This window comes from Balaenoptera musculus, chromosome 2 (genome assembly GCF_009873245.2).
Source record: "Balaenoptera musculus isolate JJ_BM4_2016_0621 chromosome 2, mBalMus1.pri.v3, whole genome shotgun sequence".
NCBI lineage: Eukaryota > Metazoa > Chordata > Mammalia > Artiodactyla > Balaenopteridae > Balaenoptera > Balaenoptera musculus.
Genome location: NC_045786.1, coordinates 117,983,557 through 117,995,931, shown reverse-complemented (window position 1 = coordinate 117,995,931; position 12,375 = coordinate 117,983,557). Strand labels below are relative to the sequence as shown.

General features: G+C 31.9%; 1 pseudogene; it reads right to left on the bottom strand.

The window, feature by feature from the left end:
• Window positions 1-1,609: 1,609 nt before the first annotated feature.
• On the bottom strand, window positions 1,610-5,910 carry LOC118889900 (annotated as a pseudogene).
• Between the last annotated feature and the right edge of the window lie 6,465 nt (window positions 5,911-12,375).

Here is a 12,375-nt window from a genome sequence, read left to right as displayed (position 1 = left end):
ATAGTATCTTAACTTTAAGGAACTCACAGTCTGTTTGGATAAGCTGGTAGATGAATATGGTACAGAATGAAAATAACTTAGATAAATATATGTAGATGAAGAGGTACAAGAGAGAACAGGTTCAGTTTGTTGCTGGAAGTCCAGAAAGTTTGGCAGCGATGGACTGCATTATTTGAAAGAGGTTGTAGAGAACGTGATTCTTGAACTGAATTTTAGTGAAAAATAAATGTTCACCAATCAAATGTTGCCAGGGACAAGAGAATTTCAAATCAGTGAAAAATTAAGAAAAAGCTTTTGGGAGCGTGGCATTGGACATCAGGATCAGTGGAATTGTTTGTATGTTTGGAATAATATACAACACAGTTTTCTACCTTGGATTATTTTTTGTTTGCAAATAATATTGCTGCTGTTGCTTAATTTTGGGGTAAATTCACTTGACATATTTTTGTCATCTTTCATTTTTATTCTATTTAAGTAAAACAGTGATAAACAAAATATTGGAAATTATTGTTTCAATTTAATCTGAAGATTTTCTCTCATGCAATTGATCAATTACTATAACAAGTACTTGGAAATGTACTTTGTATATTATGCATTCTGATAATTTCCGTTTTTATGTTTCATATGAACCAAGTTGAATTTTCTTTTATATTTGCTAGCAATTTAAACAGTGGTGGTTATCTGTAAGCAATCAAATTCATTTCATTTTATATGTATAACTTATCAAAGAACAAAACAAAATTATATCATTTGACTTTCCCTTATATGAGAAACATAATTCAGCCTCCCTTTTATTTTTTATAACCTACAACTCAAGAGTCATTAAATTAAAATGGGATTAATGATTAGACATTTAGTTTGGTTAGATATTAACTTTTACTATCAATATGATATTTTAAGGTATTCTCTTTGAGTTTTTAACTTAATTTAAATTTATAATAATCTTTATGCAATTTGTTATACCTGTTTCTATATATTAGTGTATTCCTTGTTCATTTTGCGCCATGTATACTTTATTTTCTCACCCTGTTGTTCCTAACTTTACTTTTCCATCTTTAATATTTTATTTTAGAGCAGTAGTAACATTTAAAATGTTGGTTTGAGTGTACAAACGTAAAAATTAAAGTTTAATATTCTGTCCTCATTCTGAAAACTTAACAGTTTTCTAGATGTTATCTACTTTCCTTCATCCCTTAGTTTTTTTTTCCTTTCACTTTTAGGCTGCTCGTGTTCAGTGTCTTCTCCAAAATCTATATCATATTGTATCCAATTAAATAACTTTCTTTATTTGAATCATTAATTTCTTTCTTTTTGGATAGCAGCCGTGAATTTACAAACATGAAGCATAGAAAACAGAGGGCAGTGCCTGGGCTAGAGTAGAAAGAAACTCACTAACAGAGGTATGTTTTCTCTTAAAGGTAGTTGTACTGGTCATTAGCCAAAGCTTTATTTATTTATTTTTCATCCTGCTGGGGCTGAGCTTTTGTACATGAAATAAAATGGTGCTGTTGGACAACTTTCTTCTGCTATTACCATTTATCTTTTGAACTGAATTTTGTCTCTTTGAACATTCAGTCCAAATTTTCTTCTGGAGACTTTGGTCTGAATATCAATAAGCCCTGTGAGTTTTGTAAGCAAAACTGTAAGTAAAACTGATCTCTTCTTTGATGAACTTCTGATGTGAGGGATTCAGAGATTTCCCCAGGATCAAACACCTCCGCCTTCCCCCCCCCCCACCCCGGTAAACCTCCTCTTTGGAGATATCCTTCTGAATACAAAATGGCCTTTGCTCACTGGGTTTAAGTACAAACAAATTTGAATCTTTTGAAGACCAAGATATTGTAGCAACATTCTCTGAATTAGGATCAAGTTCACAATTCTAACATTTAATTTTGCACTCTATTCCAATGCACAACTGGGCAGATTCCAATAACAAAGAATATCATTTTCAGCAGTACCAAGAAGATATGTTCTCAGACACATTAATCTCAGACACATTAATCTTCCAAAGCAAAGTTTCCCTATTTTTGCAGCTTATTGACATATGCCTCTCAATGTCATATTTCACTTTTTTTCTCAACTAACAAGTAATCATCTTCCAAGAAACAACAAAGAGTTGCTTGTTATTTGTGGTAACTGCCCATAAGGTCACAGTTCCACCAACAGCATATACCCATGTATCAGAATCATCTGTTAATATTCACATTTTGAAGTGATAATTTTACTAACTGGAGCAAAGATATGGTTTTAATAATTTTTTTGTGTTACAGAGACAGAAAGATGCGTTATAATCTTTATGTAGCAAATTAAGCTTTGTGTTAAGAAGGGACAGATCACTTGTGTTTTCTTATTATGTGTCCCTGTTTTCATATGCAACTCAAGCTGAATTTCCATTTCTTGCTGTTGTTCCATTATTGCAAGGAAGTACATTGATATCCAAATAAAGCCTTTGTTAGCTCGGTTTGGATCAGTCTAGAAAAGAAAAACTGCAGGCTGTAGGTGTTTTGTTTACTGCCGAGGATTTAATTATTGGATAAATTGTAAAACTATCAAAGATATCCTTGGATAAATTGTAAAACTATCAAAGATATCCCTATCAGCGTAAGGTATAGAACCAATACCCTGCAGTTAAGACTAAGAGATGGTCAGTGTATCCCCTAAGTGGGAGATAAACTCTCTCTTCTCTGTGGTATCTTGGCACTCTATTGGGTACAAATTTAAAACGGCCACTCATCAGACTGGTGATTCATACGGAAAAAGCCAGACCCATGATCCTATCGTGACATGTAAGCAATGTAAACATATGTATGTACGCTTCCTATCAGCATCAGAATTCCTCTAATTATGATATTGGCCATATATATCACTCAAATAGTCTCTCATAAGCAAGAACAAAGAAGGCATGAAATTTATGTCCAATATGAGTGTTTATCAGAATGTTATCTATATAGTCCCACAGTTTAATTTTGAAATCAAAGGAGCAAGTGTACAGTTGTAGATGGTTGTTGGGTTGAGCTGGAATTCAGTTGTGTCTGTGCAATATGTGTACACATTCTTCATAGATATGGCTTTGTTAAAAGGACCCAAGAGACATACCTGAATATTAGCCTTAAGTGACAGAATATTGGCAACCCATGGAAGCCTAAGTTTTTTCCTCTGATTCACTTGATAACATCAACAAAGACCCTTTTAGCTATAATCTGCACAGCACCTTACCCCAGCGTTCTGCTTGCTGTCAACCACAAAGAACCACACAAAGGCTCTCATCCGCCACTGTATTTGCTCAGACACATGCATTTCCAATCTTAATTTTGATTTGGTTAATTCATGTGTTGAATAGAGAACACTATTAAATATTTACTCTTTTATTTTGGGAGAAATGGTAGTATAATTTTCTAAAATCTTGTATGTTATTGTTTTTCCTTTGTCTGCTCACAGACACCACAACTTATTTAGGTATAGAGTCCTTGGAACCCTTTCTACTCTAAACAAGGTAGATACTGATGATACTGCTTGAATATCTTCTGGAATTTGATGGTGTAGATAAAAATTCTGAAGCTATTATGATTCTACATTTGCATTGTGCATATACTTTTTGAGGTTAGATATGAGATTTTGTTGTTTAGCCCTGAAATCATAATTGTCCAGTGCAGAAAGATTTTCTTCTATTTTTGCTTTGATCATCAAATTTGTTTAAATTATTCTGGCTTTTTCTTTGGGAAAACTATTCAACTTGAATATTTTTTTCTAAACTAATCTGTCTTTTATTCCTCATTATATTTTTAGCACTCTTTGGTTCTTCCTCATATTCTGAGAAATATTCTCAATTTTATAATAGAAAAAATTTTCAATGGTTCAGTTTTCATTTGCCAGCATTTTCTCAAATCAGATTTTAAATTTGCTATTATGATTTTTGTTTTCTGGATTTCCTATTTCAGTCAAATTCTACATTGCATACTTCCTCTTTCCATATTCCTATCGTATAGAGGCCATTACTGTTTTAATTATACTGGGAATACAGGAAAATGAAACAAAAAAAATTTCTTTTAATCTCTATTAACTTAGAGTCATGATTTTCCTTAAAAATTTAGAAAAAATAAGTTTTCATTTTGCTCCCCTTTTTCTCATCAATGGAGAATAATCCTTTTAGAGTCTTCTTCCAACAGACAGAATCATTGACCCTCTTAGTGTTTACCTACATATATGTGGATTTTATATCCTATAAAGGATATAAAGGTGAAGGGCAAATTAATGGTCATACACACTAGCTTTTTATCCAGAGACCAGCATCACAGTTATCTTGTGTGACACTATTAACTAAAGTAGAATCTTCAGTTAGAGCTGCCCAGTTCTTTGTGTTTAATGGAAAGAATAGTGCTGTCTACACTTATTCTATGTCCAGAAACGATATACAAAAGGCAGTGCTCTCACACAAGGCATACCCAACACAAACTTTTCTTAGTACTCTTCTTTTGTTTTGTCCCAGTATATGCAATTTTATATCTTAGCTTGTGATGTTTTTCCAACCATCTCTTCTTTATCCTTTCTATGTTGTATGCTGAGAGTTTCAGTCTCTGAATACACATTAAATTAGAAGATCCACTTGACAACAGGAAGGAAAAAATGACTTTGGACACTTCAGAATAGAATCTGTAGAAACAAAAAAAGGCTACTTAATTATCAATTATTGGAATATCTACATACCCTATCTAGAGATAGATGGTGAAGCAAAATCTAAATCTAAATATTTTTTTCCTACATCTTCTTGGTTGGCAGACTTATACTAAATTCAGAGGCCTTTACTGTATTCCTCATTGAACTCTCTAAGAGCTACAAGTTAGTGGACATTGTGCCTGGAGTCTCTGGACTTTGATCTTCTATAGTCTTTAAATCAAGCTTTATATATTTTTAAAAATTTTGTAAGTTTTTAAAAAGAAAATTTGGACAATGATGACAAGTTAATCAATAGCAACTAGCTAACATGACATTATGATTATGCTTTATATGGAAGCATTTGATCCATTTAGCCTATGTTCTTTTGGGAAACACCCATGGAACTTTAAAAATAAGTTTTGTGCAAGTTATCTTAACCTCATTATTTACATGTAGTTGATAAATACATGACTGTATTAATTGAATTTTTCCTCAGTGATTACTTTTCAATGTAATAATCACAAATTACAGAAAATGTAAATTTTATTTTGTCTAGTACATCTTTTAATAATTTATCCCAACATGTTTATTATCTATTCTCTTTTTAATAAGGAAAATATTATTTTGTATTTTACTGAGAAGACAATTTTTTCATGTATGTGTAGTTCATTTATTTCAGAACCATGTTTTCCTCATAAAATTCAGACCATTTTTCATTTTTTCTAGTGCTTTGAATGATATTTATAAGCCATTCTAATTGTCTTGTTAAAAACTCATATTTGAATGAAGACTATTTACAAGCTTAACTTAGACGTGGCTGCATTTTCTTTCTCTCCTTTCTATTACATACAAATACTTGCAGATTCCCTTAGAACCTCTGATAAGATTGATGGGTGATATATCCAGCTAAGTTTCTGGTATTTAGCAGTATTGCTAAAAAATCAATAACTCTTTGTACAGGTAAAGATCTATCTAAATCTCCCAAACAAATAAAAGAGTACATTAAGGTTGGGTTTTAAGAAAAGACCCTGTGATTTAATTTCTGCTACAAAGATCAAGTAAACTAAATGTTTTTGCCACTTTAAGGCAAACTTGAAGCACCTCTCGCCCTCTGCTGAGCATTTGCCTGCCTGTTTAGGTCAGTGTTTGCTGTAAGGAACCTGGTCTTATATCCTGACAAACCTAGAAATTGGCCTGCTGTGGGCACCTGGCAATCAATGATAGTAGCCGGAAGGAGGCCGATTCCTCAGAATTCATCTCCTAAAAGTCAATTTCCTGAACGGCTGCTTCATCTTTTGATAAAATCAATTTGCTAAACTTAACTATAGATTCACCAATATTATACCATTAAATATTTATAGGGCAATTTGGATATATGACAACAGCTTCTCTGTCTGCCCTTTGATCTTCAGTCTTTTGGAATCAATACCTATATACTTAAAGAGAAAAAACGTAAGGTCAACTAAAACTTCACAAAAGCCTCCAGTATCCCACTGAATTATTATGTTAATTAATGTGAATTATGGTACACTTTATACTTAATATAAGTAACAGAACACCTTATAAATAATTAAAAGTAACAAGTAAGTTAATTGAATTGGCTATTTGGCAGTTGGTTTTCTATGAATTGGCTTTGAATAATTGGGTTTTGCTAAGTTAACTAGATTTAAGAGTGGCTCAGCTCACCAATCCTGAACTCTTCATCATATTGGCAAATCTTTTGTACCAAAATATTAATTGACTAATATATTCTGAAACTGGTGATTGCTGTTAGGCTGGTCGAAAACATTTTGGCATTTTGAAAGGCTGCCTTATATTTGGTACTGTTACCAGGACAACCTCTCACTATTTATGGTCCCTGGAGTTGACAAGTTAATTAACGAAGGAAAAGATCAGAATGGCTTGTTGTAACTTAGGAGATTTCATTATTTCCATAGGTAATGAGCTTCATAGAAAGCAAGCTTCCTGATTTCTTATGCTCATCCCAAAGAAGTACATTTGTTTTTTAAATCCAGAATCAGTAAAATCATACACACAAATACATACAAATGCATACATACACACACATGCAATTCCTTCCATATTTGGTATCCTTTATGCTAAGTTTTAGAAGTAGTCTTTGGAAATCCTCTTTGTCTTCTAACATGAGAATTTTCTTTACTGTCTGGTATATGTGCCGTTCAGTACTATATTAGTCATTATGGCAGCCAGAGCTAAAACAAAATATCATAGACTGGGAGACTTAAACAACAGACTTTTTATTTTCTCACAGTTTTGGAGCCTGAAAATCCAAGATTAGAGTGTCAGCAGGGTCAGATTATGGTGAGGGCTCTCTTCCTGGCTCGCAGATGGCCACTTTTTCACAGTATCCTCACATGGTTGAGAAAGAGAGCAAGTTCTCTGGTATCGCTTTTTATAAGAACACTAATCCCATTATGAAGGTCCTATTCTCATAAACTCATCTAACCCTGATTACCTCCCAAAGGCCCCATCTCCAAATATCGGGGATTAGGGCTTTGACGTGAATTTTGGGGATACATACAGTACCATAACAAGTACCTCCTTTAAGTAATACACTATCTAAACTAGACCTGAATAGATAATTCTAGCACCAAATCCTTGTCCATATCATCACTGACCAATAGAACTTATGTGATGATGGAAATGTTCTATATCTGCACTGTCCAAGGGGATAACCACTAACCACATATAGCTACTGAACACTTGGAATGGGGTTACAAAATGAATTTTAATTTTGTGTAATTTAAATCAAATTTACATAGTTTTGTGTAGCTACCCTATTGGATACACTCAATTCATTCTCTGACCAACATCAATATACCAGATATACGTATATATAAATATAGGAATACAGACTAAATATGAAATTTAATGTATAAAAAGAGAAAAATTTTAACATTACTTAATGAATTAAAACAACACCTAATGTGAATAAAAAGAGTATCATAGTAGTAGCAGGATAAATTAATGTAAATATTAATTTTGAAAATACAATTTTAAGTGTTTATGAGATATCAAAAAATACAAATATAAGCTACTAGATACCCTAAAATATATTTTAAAAGCATAAGAAAAATAACCTGCAATAGCAATTATTTTGACTAATTGTTTTTTCACATATATGTATTCATAAGTGTGTGCAAATATTCATTTGTAATTAAATGTAAAGCATAGTTAAAATATCAACTCATTAAATAAGCATGATGATATTTCTACATCTTGGAAAGCTACTCTTTGATTAACTTTGATTCATCCTTTAGTTGAATGATGATCACAACTCTGAAAGATAAAAAAACCAAGAAGTTTATCATAATCCTAAAATTTGTACATATGCATGCACTTTATGCCAATTAAATTATTTTGAAAATATGGAGCAATTTATAAATGTCAGACATGGCATTATCTCCTGAGAATATAACAAAAAATATGAATTAGTTCTTGGATTAAAAAAAATCATAATTTAGCTGAAATATACATGTAAGAAAGAATTTACAAATATAGAATTGAAATCATAAGGCTATACCCAGTGGGCAGCGGTGGTACAAATGAAGGGAGATTAGTATATTCTATGCATGAGGTATGAGGATGGTTTCCAGAGAGAGAGTTGTATACTTGCTTATTTACCAGTCACTGATCAAGAATTCCTCTTGGCATTTCTCGGCAAAATTAATTGCCCCTCTTTTTGTACCCCTGTATTTTAATCATACACTTTGTAGAATAGTTTTCATTTTAGTTTTATTCTGTGCTATGTATTATTGATTATCTGTTTTCTTGTTTGAATAATAAATTCCTTGAGGTAGTATAGGATATCCTTTTTCATTTGTGTACATCCAACACCTAGGATTGTTGGAAAGTTGTCAGTGTTTGAGATATATATATATATATATATATATATATATATATATATATATATACTCACACATATATATTCAATATTTAAGTAAATAATATATATGAACATATTCAGCATGTATACTTAGCAAAATATGTATTTTAGTTTCACAAATATCACTAATTTAGAATAAAGAGAAGACAAAGTATTAAAATATGATTCAAAAATAATTAAATATATTTAAATTGTACTTTTTACATTTTTATTGTTACTTAAAATTTTGAAGCATTTTTCTATTATTTATGAGATTTACTATAGTACAAATTAATGAGACTTTACTAGACTATATTCTGAGAAAAATATTTTTATTCTATTCTCCCCATCAAACAAATGGCTTTTATCTTCATAAAATTAAATATGTAGGTAGTCATTTCTTATCTCATGACAGACTTTAAAATTATGTGAAATAAGGAAGAATGTTCTTCATTAAACATTATGAACATGACTAAGTTTTACAAATGAGAATATACTTATTAAAAGCTTTACATATATGGATGGATCTACAGGAAAAATAAATAAAGCAATCATCCCATTAAAAAAATCTTTTTAGAAAATGCATGGAATAACATAGCACCACATATAAAAATAAAGCCAATAAGTGTCATGTGCAGTAAAGTTGTACTCAATGAAAGCATTATTATCTTCTCAAAATAGGCATATTAATATTAGCATAAAGTATATGTTTAAGCCTAGTACTATGAATTTTTTAAATAATTCTAATATGGACTTGTTTATTCTTCTGTTCTTAATTCAATATTCAAGTGTAACGAGAAGTTGAAGGCCTTATTAATGAGGTGGAAAAGTTGCAACAATGATCCTTGAAATTACCTTTGAATTAAGAAATATCTGTAATCAAGAGCAAGAGTAAAAATATGCAAACTGGTTTTATTCAGTCACTGAATATAAGGAATTGACCATTTAAGATCTCAATATCTCAGCATTTTAATTTTTATCTTTTTATAGAACTATGTAAAGCACATTCTCCCGTCATTAGCTAATAGCCTGAGCAAATTTACAATTGTTCATTCTTAATTATAGGCGCATAAAATACACATCAGATAACACAGTGCAGATGGTCAATATGTAAATATGGAAGGTCCCTTAAATATAAAATTAACACAGAAAACTATAAAACCTTTTTTATACAACCTTTATTCAAGGTAATCAGTTCTTTCTATGCCATGTGCTATGGCAATAAAAAACTTAACTGGTATCTCTTGGCTAGAATCCTAAGAAAAAGGCAGCTGTTCATCAAGAGCATTTTAGTTTTTACCAGAGACTCACTCTCACACAGAATTCATGTGGTACATTGGATCTGTCCATCTGCTGACTGCTGTATTCACAGTTGACTAATCATCTGTAATAGAATTCCTGTCTAGTTGTTTGTGCATAATACCATATTCTAATGACTCCAGATAATCATTTATCCTGTATGGATTTAGAGCAAAACATCATGCTGTTTCCTCTGGAGAAATGCCCTGAAAACAATGTTAAAAAGGAATTTCATTAGAAGCAGAAACAAAACCCTACACATTTAAAAGCATTTCTTTTAGTATTGATCAATTATCAAACTGCTGACATGGACTTATACAACTTTAGATCTATATGAAGTCATAGTATTCCAGAGGTCTTCCAATGCAACTTAATATGGTTGATAATAGATAATGGTAACCCCTAACATTTATTGAGGGCTCAGTATGGGTCAAGGACATTCTAAGAACATATAGGTATCAACTTATGTAAGATTTATAGTACTTTGTTATTTCAGTAGTATTATTGTACTGATTATAAATAATTATACTTATTTAGAACATTAATACTATTATCCTAATTAGTATAGTACTACTATTAAATTTTAAGAGGAAATAGCAATTGGAAAAGAGGTACAGTTTCTTGACCTAACTAATTATTCACTTATTCAGCAAGCATTTAATTTTAATTCACAGATTGTATATACTAGCCACTTTGATATATGCTTAGATATAAATAATAAACATGTTTAACTTGGGTTCTTTTGCCTTTATGTAGTAAAGCGGATATAATGTGTAGCAGGAGTAGAAGATATTGTCTATGCACCCAACTGTACTGTACATTTGTTTGTTTTGCTGACTCAGTGTGTTTATTTCTGTTCTTTTGGTAACAACATCTTACTCTGCTTAGGGGAACCACCCTTGTCCTACTTTCAGCCCACATGATTTGAAACACACCTAACCTCCAGCATCACGGATAAACAAGTAAACTATGTCTGGCTGATTCGAACAGTCCATCCTTATGGTCACAGTAATTAGTTCAGAGGTATAAACCAAGTCAAGCCAAGAAGGCACTCTTTGGATAGTGTGAAAATCAGGAGGAAAGGAAAGTTCATTTTTTCTTTGGATCCGAAAATGAGAGGATAAACCAAGCTGAAATTGCTGGAGTCTATAATACCAAGAGAGCTACAGAGGAGAACAGCCAACACAGAAGAAAGATATGAGCATAACAGGAACAGAGAGACTAGGTCCTGGTAACACTATTGAAGGACTAGATTCAGCTGTGCTTTAAGCCATCTCTGGATCTAAGTGTTTAGTTGTATTACTAGAAAAAAAAACCTTTATTTTACCTGAACCAGTTTAATCTGGTTCTCTGTTTCTTGCAACCAAAAGTCTTGTAATTACACACACATAGCCAAGGCCTGGAGAATCAGAAAAGACATTGAACCTTATATATGAAAACACATGTAATTAAGCAGATGAAAAAGGCAGGGGGAGGAGTTCAGAGGAAAGGAAGAGGGTGCAAAAAAGAATCACATTTTTGAAACCTCAGATATGAGAAAGAGAATATACTGTAAATACTTGTCAAATCTTTTATAACTGTACAATGCTATTTATGTGCCGAGTTTGCTAGGTGCTGGCTAAAGAATGTTAATCAGGATAAAGAAAGTCCTTATTCTTACAAAGCTCAACTTTTATCAGGTGAGCCTGAAATCATGCAATATATTATGAAGATCAAACAATCTAAATTTCATTATTACTCTAGCTTAGAATTTGAGAGAATAAAGGAAAGAAATCAAGCCAGACACAAATTTCAAATCCTGCAGTGAATGGTTAAGTTCTGTGTTGGTGGTTAGTTGCATGGATCTTATCTTTAGAAGATAGTTATTGGCCACAAACACAATCAGTGACTCAGCCAGACAGAAAACAAGCCTTCTGACTGCCAGTTTTTTTTCTTCACAACATTCATGAGCATATCAGAATTAATAAACATTATTTACTCTTACAAGCTCCAGAAAATGCCAGCAATAGTTTAGAACCTTATATATTTCATTTTCCTATTGATAATCACCCCCAGATCTCTTCGTACTAAATGAACAAAAATGTGGATCCACCTTTTTAATGCTTGTGCTCTCTCTCCCTCTCTCATTTCTATCTCTATTTTTCTTTGTCTCTCTCACCTCAAATACATATATTTCTCCTCTACATGTTTCTCCTTTTCCTAATATTTATTCAACTAGCCTAACTTCTTACTTTAAGGTAAAATTTAAAGTATACATTTAAGCCACCCACGGATTTGTGGAACTAGTCATGAAAATATAAAATTGCATATCCTCTTCAGTTGATCTTGATTTTCTGATTGTAATAGAGATATCGTTAGTATTAATTGATGACACAGTGACTTACAGTCAGGTGAAAGTCTAAAATAAACTTTAGGAAACTGAGCAAACCTATACTACTAATAATATCTTATTAAGTTATTAAACAAGAGCAGAATTTGTCCCAAATGACAAGAAATCACTGGGACTTTCAGAAAAAATTTAATTAATCTAGTTAAAT